Source organism: Canis aureus, chromosome 2 (assembly GCF_053574225.1).
Source record: "Canis aureus isolate CA01 chromosome 2, VMU_Caureus_v.1.0, whole genome shotgun sequence".
NCBI lineage: Eukaryota > Metazoa > Chordata > Mammalia > Carnivora > Canidae > Canis > Canis aureus.
In genome coordinates this window covers 81,486,680-81,504,486 of record NC_135612.1, presented here as the reverse complement: position 1 = coordinate 81,504,486, position 17,807 = coordinate 81,486,680, and the positions used below count along the sequence as shown (strand labels likewise).

General features: G+C 34.7%; 1 long non-coding RNA gene across 11 annotated transcripts in view; it reads right to left on the bottom strand.

Annotated features, from left to right (window-relative positions):
- The window catches only part of LOC144302682 (uncharacterized), a 488,681-nt gene extending 485,688 nt beyond the window's left edge, over positions 1 to 2,993 (bottom strand). For 10 of the 11 annotated variants that reach the window (XR_013369679.1, XR_013369682.1, XR_013369678.1 and 7 more), the window contains exons 1-2: positions 2,906 to 2,979; positions 2,738 to 2,829 (exon numbers count right to left, since the gene is read on the bottom strand). This is a non-coding gene — a long non-coding RNA (uncharacterized LOC144302682). Of the gene's footprint in view, positions 1 to 2,737; positions 2,830 to 2,905 lie in introns of all 11 variants that reach the window. The other variant, XR_013369698.1, reaches the window with a different exon arrangement.
- Positions 2,994 to 17,807: the final 14,814 nt, after the last annotated feature.

The window sequence follows — 17,807 nt, the reverse complement described above, 5'->3', positions numbered from 1 at the left end:
GAGTTCAGAAATATTGTGAGCTATGTAGTAGACAGCCAAGTGAAATTATCAGACCACTGAGCAGTCTAGGGTTCAGGAGAGAAGTCTGAGTTTGGGAGTCAACATATAACTGGTAACTAAAGTCATATGACTGGAAAAATTCAACATATGAGTAAATTAAGGAGGCAAGAAAAACCAACAATATATTAACAGGCAGGGGACAGGGGAATAAGAGAGATTTTAGAATGTCCATTGAAAAGGTGGTAAAACAAGAGTAGTAATTCATTATGGTAAATGCTTCTAAGAGAAAAGATGGTGAAGATAAAGAATAACTTTTAGATATAACAAGGTAAAGGTAATTTGTGACCTTGAGAAAGCAATTTTACCACAGTGGTTGAGGCAAAAACCTGATGGAAGTTGGTTTAAGAGAAAATGGTGACAGTGAGTATAGAAAACTAAGTATTTTAGAAGCTTACCTCTCAGGTTCTAGCAAGCAAGAAAGAAGACCGGAAATCATGAAAGAGATAAATCTGTGGTGGAAATCTGGAAAAACAATCTTTGGTATTCTTTGGCTTGCAGCTACATAAACTCTAATCTCTGCCTGTTTCAAATAGACCCTCTTTCCTCTGATTCTGGGTCTTCACATGGCTATAAGGACACCTGTCCTTGGATTTAGAGCCCACTTTAATTCACTATGATTTTATATGAACTTGACTGACTTCTCATTTATGGGATTCCTAACATGGAATTACCCTAAATAACACTCTCCATCAAGAGTGTTAACATATAGTTAGCTTTTTAATATAAACTCAAGATTGTTGATTGAATTTTGGATTATTTTTCTTAGTAGGACATTGAAGATAGAAGAAAGTGAAAGTAAGCTGAAATAACAATGAAATCACTCTGAGATTCCAAAATAAATAAGTATAATTTGTAATGACCCCACTCAAAACTTGGACTGATTCATCAACTTTCTCAATTGTTTATCAGGCATGAGATGTATATTTCATGCTACCTGTGCACAGATAACCTCACACCTTCAACTTGCCCTCGACAAGACCAAAAGGACTGAACTGTGTGTTTGATTGTGTCAATTGCACCCTTCAAAATTCTTAACCTCTGGGGGACGTAAGAAATTGGGGCTGAAATCTATTTCATGCCCTGCTCACTTATCTTTACATCCCTAGGCCCTGAAGGCTTTTCTCTTCCTCTTAATTTTTATATAAATCTCATCTGTGCTAGCAGGAATTGCTGGGCTTTAGTTCTGTAGTCATGGATTGTAGTGACCACATTTATCGGACATATATTTATTTTACCTATTGTATCTTCATATTTTTGTGACCACATTTATGAAAAAGACAAGGTGCTTAGCCTCCAAGTATTTATAGTGGAAAATAGAATTTTAAAAAGCAATTTCCAGATTATAGGATAATTACTAATACAGAAGGGGTAAAAAAAGGTTCAGGAGCACTTTTTAGGAGGTACCCAGAGAAAGTCTAGTTTTCTAGAGGACTTACTCTCTAAATCAAAAGCTCAAGATTAAATAAGAACTAGCCATGTTAAGAAATGCAATGGAAGTTTCAGCTAGAGAAAAGTCATTTGGAAAGTCCAAGAGGCTGGCAAGGGAATGTTCATGCATGAGATGGCAACATTTTCAGATTAGCTGAACATTAAGTTGGATGGAAAGGACAGAAGGCAAAACTGTATGTATATAAGCAGGGGCCAAATTATGAACGATCTTTACCGTATGTTACAGCTAACAAATAGGGCCAGTGACATCTTTCAAGCAGGAAAACAGCAGATTAAATATTAATTACTATGTAGCAAGAAAAATAAACTGGAGGGCAACACTGGAACCTATCAAACAGGTTAATGCAAAAACCCAGGAGAAGGTATATGGCATGAACCATGATTTCAGAAGAAAAGAAGTGAATATATTTGAGAAATAACAATAAATATATGTAGTGATTTCATTTAGAAATGAGAAATAAAAAAAATCAAGGAAGTTTTCTTTGGTTCAGGGAAGATGGCAGAGCAGGAGGATGCTGACATCACTTGGTCCCACAAACACACTGACATAAGAGCTACATGTAATGAACTCTGAAAATAACCCAAGGACTAACAGAATCAACCCTGAACAATTAATAATTAAGAGCAGGAGAGATAGATGGGTGCCCGGGTGGCTCAGTCAGTTAAGAGTGTGCCTGAAGCTCAGAGCATGATCCCAGGGTCCTGGGATTGAGTCCTGTCCTAGGCTCCCTGCTCCATGGGGAGCCTGCTTCTCTGTCTCCCTCTGCCTGCTGCTCCCCCTGCTTGTGCGCGCTCTCTCTCTCTTTCTCTCTCTCTCTCTCTCTGTCAAATAAATAAATAAAATCTTAAAAAAAATAAGAGCAGGAAAGATAGAGATGCAATTTGGAACCAAACTGATGGCAAAATTAACCGCTAACGGGAGGGACAAACAAACATAAAGCTGTGAGAGGATCAGATCCTACACCAGATACCCAGGACCTGCACTGAAAAGACAAGCCCCTAACATCTGTCTCTGAAAACCAGGGAGGCTTAACTTCAGTAGCTTTTAAAATCAGTGGGGCTTAACTCTGGGTACTTTAAAATCAAGGGGCTTAACTCTGAGAGAACCTGAGGATGATAGGAAACTGAGTCCTAAAAGAGCCAGCATAATAAATAAATCAGGGAGACACAGCACAGAAGCAAGAGTTCACAAAGTACCTGAGGTGCATGTGAAGATTTATTTACTAACCTCAAAATGTGTGCTTCAAGGGCATGATCTTCAGGAGATTTCTCAAGGAACAAAAGTTCTGGCAGGCACCGTTTCTTTTCTCCTCTCCCAACCTAAGTGAGACAGACACTTTCAGGAGCCAAGGCCAACACTTTCTAAGTATTTTGTTAGCACTGTGGTGTGTCCTACCCCCAAGTTCCCTGGTGGGCCTGCACCATCCAAGCAACCTACTTCAGCCACCATCCCTCCAAGGTGGTTCCTTGCAGACTTTAGTGTGACCAGTGACTCCACCCACCTATGAGCTCACAGTGGCCTCAGGCCTCTCAGCATCACAGTAAATAAGCCCTGCTCACTCAGTTCACCCACTGCAGGCAAAGTAGATCGTTGCTGCCAAATGGACTGCAGGCAAATGCAGCTAACCCACAACATTATAGTGCTATAGCCTACATAGGAGAATCCTGTGGAGCAACTGGTTCTGGTGACCAGGGGGGACTGTGATCCAGAGCACCACAGGAACTCTTCTACACAAGGCCACTACTTTCAAAAACAAGAGATGTAGCTGACTTTTCTAATACACAGAAACAAAAACAGAGTTTGACAAAATGAAAAGACAGAGGACTATGTCCCAAATGATAGAACAAGATACAATCAGAACAAAAGATTTTCATGAAACAGAGATAAACAATATGCCTACTGAAGAATTCACAGTAATGGTCATAAAGATATTCACTGGACTTGAGAAAAGATTGGATGATCTCTGTGAGTCTTCAACTAAGAAACAGAAAATATAAAAAGAACCAGTCAGAGCTAAAGACAATTACTGAAATGCAAAAGACACTAGAGGAAATTAAGAGCAAATTAGAGGATGTGAAGAAACAGATCAATAATCTGGAAGACAGGGCAGTTGAAAGCATCAAAGCTGATGAGAATAATAGTAGTAGTAATAATAATAATAATAAATGAGGAAAGGTAATAGGAACTCAGAGATATTATCAAGAGTAATAACATTTACATTATAGAAATCTCAGAGAAGAAGAAAGAGAGAAGGGAAAAGAAAAATTGAAGACATAATAGCTGGGAACATTCCAAATCAGGGAAGGAAACAGACATCTAGGTCCAGAAAACACAAAAATCACCCAATGATGAACCCAATGATGTCCACACAAAGATACCAAGATACATAATAATTAAGATGTCAGAAAGTAATGATAAAGAGAAAATTTAAAAGCAACAAGAGAAATGAAAACAGTTACATAAAGAGCCCACAAGGCTATCAGCTGATTTTTTTCAGCAGAAACTTTGTAGGCTAGATGGGAGTGGAGTGTTATATCAAAGTGATGAAAGGAAAAAACAAAAGCCTGAGATCAAGAATAACGTCTCCTGTAAGGTTATCATTCAGAACAGAAGGAAAGATAAAGAATTTCTCAAAGGTTAAAGGAGTTCATCAGCACTAAATTGCCCCTACAAGAAATGTTAAAGAAAATTCTTTGAGTGGAAAGAAAAGGGCATAACTAGAAGAAAATTATGAAAAGAAAAAGTTGCACAGGTGAAAGCAAACATATAGTAAAAAGTAGTAAATTAATCATTTATAAGGCTAATATGACTAAAATCCAAAAATAGTAAAATCAATTATCCATACAAAATGTAGTCAAGGTAAACTACATAAAAGAATTTAAAATATGACAGATAAACCATGGAAGGAGGTATAAAAATCTAGTGCTTTTAGAATGTGTTCAAACTTGAGTGAATGTCAACATAGTGTAGGCTGCTATGCACATAGGATGCTGTATATGAACCTAATGGCCACCACTATCAAATACCCATAATGGATACACAAAAAAAATAAAGAGAAAGGATTCCAAGCATAACATTAGAGAAAGTCATCAAACCACAAGGAAGAGAGCAAGATAAAAGAAACAGAAAAGAACTACAAAACAAGAAGACGATTTAGGGAAATGTCAATAAGTACATACTTATCAGTAATTACTCTAAATGTAAATGAACTCAATGTTCCAACCACAAGACAAGGTAAATGATTACAAAAAAAAAAAAAAAAAAAAAAAGACCCATCTATATTCAGCCTTCAAGAGATTCACTTCACCTAAAGACACATAGAAACTGAAAGTAAAAGGATGGAAGAAAATATTCCATGCAGATGGAAGTGAAGAAAAAGTCATGGTACAATACTTAAATGAGATGAAATAGATTTTATTTTTTTAATTATTTTTAAATTTAAATGCAACTTAGCTAACATGGTATATTATTAGTTTCAGGAGTAGAATTCAGTGATTTATCAGTTGCATGTAACACCCAGTGCTCTTAAATCACATGCCCTCTTTAATGCCCATCATCCAATTACCCCATCCCCCCTCCTACCTCCTCTCCAGAAACTCTTAGTTTGTTTCCTAGAGTTGAGTCTTTTATAGTTTGTCTCCCTCTCTGTTTTCATCTTATGTTATTTTTTCCTTCCTTTCCCCTATGTTCATCTGTTTTGTTTCTTAAATTTCACATGAATGAAGTCATATGATACTTGTCTTTTTTCTGAACGACCTATTTCACTTAACGCAATATCCTCTAGTTATATCCACTTCATTGCAAATGGCAAGATTTCATTTTTTTTAAGATTTTATTCATTTATTCATGAGAGACACACAGAGAGAGAGGCAGAGACACAGGTAGAGGGAGAAGCAGGATCCATGCAGGGAGCCTGACATGGGGCTTGATCCTGGGTCTCCAGGATCACACCCTGGGCTGAAGGCAGCACTAAACTGCTAAGCCACTTGGCTGCCCAATTTCATTTTTTTAATGGCTGAGTAATATTCCATTGTATATCTATACATCTTTTTTATCCATTCATCTGTCAATGGACATCTGGGCTCTTTCAACATTTTGGCTATTGCAGACATTGCTGGTATAAACATTAGGGTGCATTTGCCACTTCAAATCACTATTATTGTATACTATGGATAAATATCTAGTAGTGCAATGGCTGAGTCATAGGGAAATTCTATTTTTAACTTTTTGAGGAACCTCCATATTGTTTTCCAGAGTGGTTGCTCTAGTTTATATACCCACCAACAGTGTAAGAGGATTCACCTTTTTATGCATCCTCACCAATCTATTTTTTCCTGAGTTGTTCATTTTAACCATTCTGACTGGTGTGAGGTGATATCTCATTGTGGTTTTGATTTATTTTTCCCTGATGCCAAGTGATATTGAGCATATTTTCATGTATCTGTTGGCCATTTGTGTGTCTTCTTTGGAGAAATGTCCTATCCTGTTTTCTGCCTATTTCTTGATTTCTTGACTGGGTCCTTTTTTCTTTTTTTTTTTTTTTTTTGGTTTTGGTTTTGGTTTTGGTTTTTTTGGTTGTTGAGTTTGATAAGTTCTTTATAGACTTTAGATACTACCCTTTTATCTGATATGTCATTTGTGAATATCTTCTCCCATCCCATAGTTTGCTTTTTTAGTTTTGCTGTTTCCTTTGTTGTGCATCCTTATCCTGATGAAGTCACAGTAGTTTCTTTTTGCTTTTCTTTCCCTTGCCTTTGGAGATGTGTCTAGCAAGAAATTGCTATGGTTGAGGTCCCAGAGGTTTCTGCCTGTGTGATTCTCTAGGATTTTGATGTATTCCTATCTCACGTTTAGGTCTTTCATCCATTTTGAGTTTATCTTTGTGTATGGTGTGAAGAAATGGTCCATTTTCATTCCTCTGCATGTGGCTGTCCAATTTCTCCAACACCATATTCTGAAGAAACTGTCTTTTTTCCATTGGATATTCTTTCCTGCTTTGTCAAAGATGAGTTGACCATAGAGTTGAGGGTCCATTTTTGGGTTCTCTATTCTGTTCCACTGATCTATGTGTCTGCTTTTGTGCCCGTACCATACTATCTTGATGATTATAGCTTTATAATACAGCTTGAAGTCCAGAATTGTGATGCCTCCAGCTTTGGTTTTCTTTTCCAACATTACTTTGGCTATTTGGGGTCTTCTCCAGTTCCATATAAATTTTAGGATAGTTTTTCATAGCTCTGAGAAAAATGCTCGTGGTATTTTGATAGAGATTGCACTGAATGTGTAGATTGCTTTGGGTAGCATAGACATTTTAACAGTAATTGCTTGTTCTTCCATTCCATTTCTTTGTGTCTTTCTCAATTTCTTTCATAGTGTTCTACAGTTTTCACAGTACAGATCTTTTCACTCTTTGGTTAGGTTTATTCCTAAGTATCCTATGGTTTTTGGTAAAATTGTAAGTGGAATTGATTCTTTGATTTCTCCTTCTTCTGCTTCATTGTCAGTGTATAGAAATGCAACAAACTTTGTGCATTGATATATCCTGTGACTGATCTGAGTTCCTGCGTCAGTTCTAGCAATTTTTTTGTGGAGTCTCTCAGATTTTCTACAAAAATTATCATGTCATCTGTGAATAGTAAAAGTTTGACTTCTTCTTGGCAAATTTTGATGTCTTTTATATTTCTTTGTTTTCTGATTGTGAGGCTAGGACTTCCAGTAGTGAACAACAGTAGTGAGAGTGGGCATCCCTGTTGTGTTCCTGACTTTAGAGGAAAAATTCTGTTTTTCCCTGTTGAGGATGATATTTGCTGTGGATCTTTCATATATGGCTTATATGATGTTGAGGTATTTTCCGTCTATCCCTACATTGTGGAGCATTTTTATCAAGAAAGTATGCTGTATTTTGTCAAATGATTTTTGAATCAATTGAGAGGATCATATGGTTCTTATCCTTTTATTAATGTGGTATATCACTGCTGACTGATATTCAGATGTTGAACCAACCCCGCATCCCAGGAATAAATCCCACCTGGTCATGATGAATAATCCTATTAATGTACTGTTGGATCCTATTAGCTAGAATCTTGGTGAGAATTATTGCATCTATGTTCATCATGGATATTGGTCTATAATTCTCCTTTTTAGTGGGGCCTTTGTCTGGTTTTGGGATCAAAGTAATGCTGTCCTCGTAGAATGAATTTGAAAGATTTCCTTCCATTTCTATTTTTTGAAACAGTTTCAGAATAGGTACTAATTCTTCTTTAAATGTTCGGTAGAACTCTGCTGGGAGGCCATACAGCCCTGGATTTTTGTTTGTTAGGAGATCTTTGACTACTGATTCAATTTCTGTTGGCACATTATTGGTCATAATATTCTCTTATAATTGTTTGTGTTTCTTTGGTGTTGGTTGTGATCTTTCCTCTTTTATTCATGATTTTACTTATTTGCATCCTTTCTCTTTTCTTTTTGATAAATCTGGCTAGGGGTTTATCAATCTTGTTAATTCTTCCAAAGAATCAGCTCCTAATTTCATGTATCTGCTTTAATGTTTCTTTGTTTTATTTCTACATCATTGATTTCTGCTATAATCTTTACTATGTGTCTCCTTATTTGCTGCTCTTTTTCCAGCTCCTTTAGACAAAGTTAGGTCATACAGATGAGATTTTCTTGCTTCTTGAGGAAAGCCTGTATTCTTATTTACTTCCCTCTTAGTGCCACTTTGCTGCATCCCCAAAATTTTGAGCATTGTGTTTTCTTTTTAATTTGCTTCCTTGTAAAAAAAAATAAAATAAAATAATTTGCTTCCTTGTATTTTTTTAATTATTCTTTAATTTCCTGGTTGACCCATTCATTCTTTAATAGGATGTTCTTTAACCTCCATGTATTTGTGGTCTTTCCAAATTTCTATTTGTTATAGACTTCAAGTTTCATAGCATTGTGGTCTTAAAATATGCATGGCATGATCTTAATCTTTTTGAACCAGTTGAGGCCTATAGAACAAGACAGCTCCAGAAATCAACCTACAGGTATATAGTCACTTAATCTCCAACACAAAGAAAGCAAGAATATACAATGGGGAAAAGGCAGTCTTTTTCATATATGGTACTGAGAAAACTAGACAGATACATGTAAAAGAATGAAATTGGGCCACTTTCCTACACTATACACAAAAATAAACTTAAAATGGATTAAAGACCTAAATGTGAGACCTGAAACCATAAATTTCCTAAAAGAAAACATAGGCAGTAATCTCTTAAACATTGCCCTTAGCAACATATTTATGGATAGATCTCCTGAGGCAAGGGAAACAAAAACAAAACTAAACTATTGGCACTACACCAAAATAAAACACTTTTGTACACCAAAAAAAAAAAAAAATCATCAACAAAATTAAAAGACAACTCAGTGAATGGGAGAAGAATTTTCAAGTGGTGTATCTGATAAGGAGCTAAAATCCAGAATATATATAAAAAAACGTATACAGAAATAATTTAAAGAAATTAAAGAAATAAGGAATCCAATTTAAAAGGGAAAAGTGGACCTGAACAGACATTTTCCAAAGACATACAGATGGCCAATGGACACATGAAAAGATGCTCAGCATTACTAATCATTAGGGAAATGCAAATCAAACCACAATGGGATATCACCCCACATCAGCCAGAATGGCTAGTGTCAAAAAAACAAGAAATAACAAATGTCAGTAAAGATGTGGAGAAAAAGAGAAAAGAACTCTTGTACCCTCTTGATGGGAACATAAATTGGTACAATACTGTGGAAAGCTGTATAGAATTTCCTCAAAATATTAAAAATAGAAATACTATATGATTTAGTAATACCGCTACTGGTTATTTACCTGGAAAAAAATAAAAGTATTAATTCAAAAAGATGTATGCATCCTATGTTTATTATTACTATTATTTACAATAACAAGATATGGAAGCAACCTGTGTCCATCAATAGATGAATTGATAAAGAAAAAGTGGGGCATATGTATACACACACACACACACACAATATGCATACACACAATAGAGTATCACTCAGCCACAAAGAATTGAGACCTTGTCATTTGCAACAACATGGATGGACCTAGAGGGTATTATGCTAAGTAAAATAAGCCAGAGAAAGACAAATTTCATATGATTTCATTTAAATGTAAAACCTAAAAAACAAAACAAATGAACAAGTAAAGAAAGAAACAAACAAAACAGACTCTTTAATATAATTACCTGGTGGCTGCCAGAGGGGAAGTGGGTGGAGACATGTGCAAAATAAAGGAGATTAAGAGTACAAATTTCCATATATAAAATCAATGTCACAGAGATTATAAGTAGAGCATAGGGAATATAATCCATAATGCGGTAATAACATTGTATGTGACAAATGGAGACTACACTTGCTGTGGTAAATTATTGAGTAATGTATAGATTTGTCAAATCAATGTGCTATACACCTGAAACCAATATACATTGTATGCAAATTGTATTCAATAAAAAAGGAAATCGAGGAAGATCTGACCATTTGAGAGGACAAAATAGAGAATAATGGTGGAAGATGGGTTGAAGAATAAGAAGACAGATTTGATTTTGGATAGGTTTGGTTTGAGGTCATAAGATATTTTTAGTGGAGATGTTGAATGACAAATGGTATATACAAGTTGCAGAGGCAGATTAAGCATGAAAATGTATGAGTTACCATCATCTGCACGTGTATGTGTCAGCTGCATAGAAGCAGCTGGAGCAGGTGAGAACCACAGAGAGAATACATAGGAAAATATTAGAATAGGGGTCATAATAGAACATTGAAAAACAACTGAGTTTTATGTCACAGATAGAAAAGCGAAGACTATGAAAAGAATTTTGAAGTAGGTCAAAAATGTATGCTGGGGTATAGAAACTAATAGAAAGGAATGCTCAAGTAGAATAAAGTCACCAGTTTCAAAAGATGCGGAGGATTATTACAGACGAAGACTGGATGTTATTTTGATTTTGCCACAAAGAGAAACATTAAGTGCAATCACTGAATGAATGAATCTCTGACCCAGCCCACGTTTTAATTTTTAAGTCTTTTCATTAAGAATAGAAGGTCACAAAAATAGCATGAGTAAGTACTAATAAAAAAATAGCTGACCAATTGGTCTTTCATTACCATCATCAGAATCAACCAGAAGCCTTGTGAAGAAATTGAAGGAAATATTTTTATAATGGTGGAAACTGTTTCTTAATTAAAGTTATTTTCTAAATATAACTGAATGCCAACCAATGAACCTCTAGACTATATCCAGTCTGAAATCCAAAGAATCCATGTTTTTGTTGTTGTTTGTTTTTGTTTTTTGGTAGATACGCCAGAAAATGAAGTCAGACTTAGTATTTTGCAAAATAGTAATTCTATCCCTTACAGAGTTATTGGACAACATTATGAAATCAAGATTTGTCCTAGGAAAAACGGCTTCCTGTAAATGTTTATATTACCTTCCCAGTAAGTCCTCCATGGATGAATGGCAGTGGAAAAATGATGAAGTGAATGAACAATGGATGAATGAAAAGTACAAGTATAGGAAGCAAGTGGGAAAGTGTAATGGGATTAAAATTGTTAATGGGATTAAACAAGATTGTTCCAAAGAGAAATATTAGATTGTGATTCATGAGTAAGTAACTACTCTCACGGAATAAAGAAAAAAAATTACAATAGGCAGTTACCTCTGTAGGTGAAGTTTGTGTTTACCTTTTCTTTGTTTTCAGCACCCTCTACCAATAATATTACTATTAACAAATGTCTCTGTCACAGTTCTGTTTTGAGATTTGCCCTTTGAACTCTCTCCCATCAATCAAATACCATCCCGTTTCTTCTCTCACCAATCCAAGGGAATCTGCCCCTTGTTATTGGCCTACCATGCTAGCTAGCTATTCAGATGAAATATTGTACAATGTTGTATACTAGTGATATCCCAATCCCTCTCAGGCTATACATGTACTTAATAAGCAATTAATAAAGCCCTGGTAGAGAGTTTCAATTCCTCTCCACCCTGGTAACATGGAAATGTGTTGTGTTGTTCAACTAATGTCTAGCAGAAACAGGCATTCTAATTTCTTCGATTGTCATTGCGAGTAATTTTTTTTAAATAATCAAATTTTTCCACAATGTTTCATCAATTCAAAACAAGGTTGAAGAGGAAAGCAATGTCAGGTTTTTCAATGCTGTACTTTCAAGGTCATCATATTTCTTTTTTTTTTTTTTAAGGTTTTATTCATTTATTCATGAGAGACACAGAGTGAAAGGCAGAGATATAGGCAGAGGGAGAAGCAGGCTCCCTACAGGGAGCCTGATGCTGGACTTGATCCCAGGACTCTGGGATCACAACTGAGTCAAAGGCAGATGCTCAACCACTGAGCCACCCAGGTGCCCCATCAAATTTCTTTTCAATGGAACTGCTGGTATGTCTGTAGAAGTTTGAGATACACATAGACACACACTGTTCTCAAAAAAAAAAAAAAAAAAGAAAATACTGCAAAATTTCAGAGCTCGATGATATAGGCCTTACTTCATTTAAAAGTAAGTATCTTTATACTGAATAATTATAGAACATATGCAGGATATTCACAGTCAGTAATGAATATCCTAATAATTCCATTCAATTTTTTAAGATTTTATTTATTTATTCATGAAAGACATAAAGAAAGAAAGAGACAGGCAGAGGGAGAAGCATGCTCCAGGCAGGGAGCCTGATGTGGGACTCGATCCTGAGATGGCAGATCATGCCCTGAGCCAGGGGCAGGTGCTTAACCGCTGAGCCACCCAGGCATCCCTCCATTCAAATATATGCTTTGATTCAAATCTTCAAAAGACTAAAATGAGAGATAAGATTGATTTATTTTCCTCAACCTATCTTTCCAAATCTTTTTTTCCATAGAGATCTTATCAAAGGACATAAAAATTCTCAGGGATGATATTCTTCATATCTCCCAAATTAACCTTTGAAAAATGCATTATCTTAATTTTTTCAGAGATTCTGAGTTTCAGGAATAACATTCTGAAGATCTTCTCCTGACAGTAGAGCTTAAAAACTAGTCTTCCCACATTTAATGAGCCTTGGTTCTTAATTGCATTTTTAAAGTTACCTGCCACAGAATTTTAACATACATGTAGCATTTAAATTTACTTTGACTTTTAAAACATATAATATATACATTATATTATATAATTATATAATATATAATATATAATATATAATATATAATATATATATATACCATTGAAATAAATATAATTGCAGTATACCATATTCTAAATTTGACCTCTTTTTTTTAATTTATTTTTTATTGGTGTTCAATTTACTAACATACAGAATAACCCCCAGTGCCCGTCACCCATTCACTCTCACCCCCCGCCCTCCTCCCCTTCCACCACCCCTAGTTCGTTTCCCAGAGTTAGCAGTCTTTACGTTCTGTCTCCCTTTCTGATATTTCCCACACATTTCTTCTCCCTTCCCTTATATTCCCTTTCACTATTATTTATATTCCCCAAATGAATGAGAACATATAATGTTTGTCCTTCTCCGACTGACTTACTTCACTCAGCATAATACCCTCCAGTTCCATCCACGTTGAAGCAAATGGTGGGTATTTGTCATTTCTAATGGCTGAGTAATATTCCATTGTATACATAAACCACATCTTCTTTATCCATTCATCTTTCGTTGGACACCGAGGCTCCTTCCACAGTTTGGCTATCGTGGCCATTGCTGCTAGAAACATCGGGGTGCAGGTGTCCCGGCGTTTCATTGCATCTGTATCTTTGGGGTAAATCCCCAACAGTGCAATTGCTGGGTCGTAGGGCAGGTCTATTTTTAACTGTTTGAGGAACCTCCACACAGTTTTCCAGAGTGGCTTCACCAGTTCACATTCCCACCAACAGTGCAGGAGGGTTCCCTTTTGACCGCATCCTCTCCAACATTTGTTGTTTCCTGCCTAAATTTGACCTCTAAACCCCTTTATGAACTTTTAGGATTCCCTTATTACTTCTAGTGTCTTTCAATTGCCAGTATCCATTACTTGTTATAAGTAGAGGAATACTATGGTAATGGCAATCCTGGTGTCATGCGTTATTCGACAAGGGTAAGACACTTCCATTTAACCTTCAAAAATAAATATATACATACATACGTATGTACATACATACATAAATGACACAAGCAATGTTTGAGTTTTCATGGCATTTCAATAAAGGATATTTTGAGTCTTGCCCATTCTTTAACCTCCAAATCAAACTAAATAAATAACAGACTATTCTATCCTTGCTGAAGGCAACGTTTATCTTCTAGATTGATCAGTGCTGCAACAGACAACATCAACTATTGAACTAAGTTCACCTGTTATTCTTGGATATATACCATCAGAATTTGTATCAATGTTTAGTATGTGCTAAGTCCAAACACTATCTGGTGTTTGGAAGCACATATCAGTGATATGACCTGAAATGTCCCAGAAATTTTGAACACTCACAGAAACTTCATCCCTTACAGTTCCCAAAGACCTAATCTTAGAAAGCTTTCAAAACAAGAAAGTGGAACAAAATCTCTTTTGAAGTTGTATTATCTAATCCACTCAATATTTTATAAGCTATATGCAATGTCATATATTTTTAAATAATATGTTAAATGACTAACAAAACAAAAACAAGAAAAAGGAAAAAAAACCCTCTACCGAATCCCTATAACTACCTCCAAAAACTTGAAATAACTTATAGGTGTTATAAAATTTTTAAAAAATCAATTAAACATTTAATTGGAAGACTTTAATGAAATATCTTAAAAGCTGCCCCTTGACCACAGGATAAAATCCAAAGCCAATTAAATGTCATACAGGGCCCTATGCAAATTGATTCTTAATAAACTTCTAAATTTCATTCTTCTTACCATTTACCTCTTTGCTCTCCTTTACCTTTGGGCCTTTTCACATTTTTCCTCCTGAATCTGGAACACTATTCCCTCTGGTTTTATAGCTCAATGTTTAAATTTCACTGAAAGCATTGACTCCACAAAGCATTCTACCCCAGATCCCTTTGCATCCCCAGATTCCACTCACAAAGTTTCAAGTTTGTATTGGGGTTTTCTCTTATGTGGTTCACCACACATGGGACTTGCTTTATCCAAACCCAATCATATTACATTCTAATTTCCGTTTAAAGTGTTATCCTGGAGAGTAGGCACTATGCCCATCATATTTAACATTCTATCTCAAGTGCTTATCCCAGTAGCTAGAAATAGTAGGTACTCAATATTATTTATTTGCATAGGATGAATATTGCAGAATTAGCATAAGAATAATGGAGAGGAAAATGTAAAAATGCAAAAAAAAAAAATACACCATATATTTGTCATGAAAATTTAAACTTTATTCTACCTGTTTGAGAAAATATTACAGCAAAATAAATTTATTTTGAAATAAATTACTTTAAAGGCATATGCATTTGACTATTCTAAAATTATAACTTTCCCATTTATTCTGCTGTGAATTTCTTCTTATACAAGGTAATGTGTGTTTTAGTTACCCGGCACACCAGCATTAAGGCTTATTATTCTACATTTATAAAATAACCCTTACATCTTTAACTCAGGTTTTCAAGTCTTCAAGTTAAAAGCAAAAAAAAAAAAAAAAATTTACATTTTTTAAAAGCGGTTCAAGACAGACTTGACCCTTAAGAATGTCATAAGTTCTTTTCCAGTTCTTGGTGTCTCTAAAAGGTCTTTTGATTTAAAAACAGCAATTTTTCTACCAATTTTATGATTTTAACAGGAACTTTATTCTATGTTAACATGGGAATTTTTCTGAAAAACTTTAGAAACTAGAGCTCCACTTAAATACAATAGATATATATCTACCCATCATATTTATGTATGTATTCATTATTCATCCTTCTAAGATTACATGAAACCTCAAAAACATAAAAATTAAATTATTATTAATTTTAAGAATTCTTTATTGCTCAAGTTTTTATATGAGAGGTTTATTTTAATACCCACCCCTGCACAACACAGGATTACATTATAGGTACAGTAATCATGTGCTTCGGGCACAAAAAGTGACTGAATAGCCCCCTCCCAACAGAGAATGAGAAAATTATTTGATATTTAAGGTTTTTATAGAAGCATGTATCTATTTATCATAGGAAAAATAAAACTTGTGTTGGACTTTTTTCTAATTAATTTATGTTTTAGAAATATTTTTATTGTGAATTGCATATAAGGAAGTTTAATAAACAAAATCAGTGCTTGGGGCTTTTAAAACTTTTAACTTACTCCTATTTGTTACAATAGTCCTATGAGATAATGTTATGACCTCTAATGTACTGATAAAGAAATAGAGCTTGAAAGATATTTAGTGATTAGTTTCAAATAATATGGCATGTAAGATTCAGGATCAAGATTGGAATTAGATAGTTCAACTTGAAAATTGACCTGTTAAGACCATTATAACTGCTTTCTCCAAGCAGATTTTCTCCATCCCTGTTCTTATTTTCTCAAAGAGGTAAGAAATGATCCAGCAGTGAAGAAACCATACCCGATGAACTCTGTAGCCAGCACATTAAAAATCAAGGATAGAATAGAGCTATTTCACCTATGCATGCAAAAACTTACAAGGCATCATTAGTTCATTTCATCTTCCTTAGAGCAGAGCCAAATTAAAATTATTAAGTGTCTCCTAATCTCTCTCAATGATTAGACACAGTGCTGAGAAACTGAATGTACAAATAGACAATGGACTGACCAAATATAAAAAGAGAACTCTGACCCACAAAGAGATGGAAAAACATTCCATTCTCATGGGTTGGAAGAGCAAATATTGTTAAAATGTCTATACTAGCCAAAACAATCTACACATTTAATGTAATCCCTATCAAAATACCATCAGCATTTCTCACAGAGCTAGAAAAAACAATCCTAGAATTTATATGGAGCCACAAAAGATCCCAAATAGCAAAGTAATGTTGAAAAAGAAAACCAAAGCTGAAGACATAAGTCCAGACTCCAAGGTATATTACAAAGCTATAATGATCAAGACAGTATGGTACTGGCATAAAAAGAGACACATAGATTAATGGAACAGAATAGAAATCTCAGAAACAGACCATATACTTAAAAAAAAATTAGGAGCTGTTACAGTGTTTAATCAAGTTTGGGCATTACATGGGCCTGGAATTAAATGCCGTATAGGCTATATGATCTCTATTACTTTTGGGTATTTGTTCAGATTCTAAACTTCCAATTTCTCTTTTCTCAAATGAAAATAAATCAAAGATAATATTTGTAATTGTCTAATATATATCAAGCATTCAATTCATTAAAGTTCTTTTTCTTTGTTATTATTTATACAATTGAAATGAAACATATTGAGGCAATATGAACATTATTTTATGGGTAGAATATGAATGGGATCATTTTATGTACTAGTGAAAAGGAAAAATGGATATTCCAGGTGAAGGACATTATAAAAGAGCTATTAATGAACATATTTTGTTATTAAAATAAGGAAACCAACTCCTTGGCTATAGAAAATGGTGCATAAATAAATTTAAATAGTTTAAATAATCAATATACTGAGGCTCTTTGACACAGACTAAGAAATTGACCCAAAAGACAATCAGCATTGTTCTTCAGCATGGAAGTGACCAAAAATATTTTAGAAAAAATGACATTGTTAGTGAATATATTCAAAAAGAGTAATATTAGATTTGGGGAGACCATTTAAGAAGCAATTAAAACAACACAGAAACAATTATTATAGATGTTAGTAGTGCTTCTCAAATAAGTCTGATTTTCAAGCCTGAAAATCTTAGATTGAAAAGGGTATGGCAGTGGCTGGGAGATAACTCATACAGGCTCTATGATATGCGGTAATTCATACTGGTGGTTTGAACTCGCATTGAGTTCTTTAAGCTCCTCTTGTTTCCATAACTTTCCGGGTTCTCCATTTTTCTCCCTAGCATCCTTGTAACTTATTTTTTCGTCCAAATTCTAGCTATTTTTAAAATATTTAAATGCCATGTGAAGGTGTTCATGATCATTCAAGTCGATGATGAGGTATCTATTATTCCTACTCACCAATATTTATAGTTTTACTTCTTTCAGGCACATAGTAGGCATATAATAGGATTACATTTTTTCTCTTCCTTGAAGTCAGGTAGGACCATATACTTTGGTCAATAAAATATGTGTCATGACAGGCGGAATTCTTTAAAAGATAAAAATGCAGTACCCCTTAATTGTCACTCCATCATAGATTAAAGCTTCAATTGG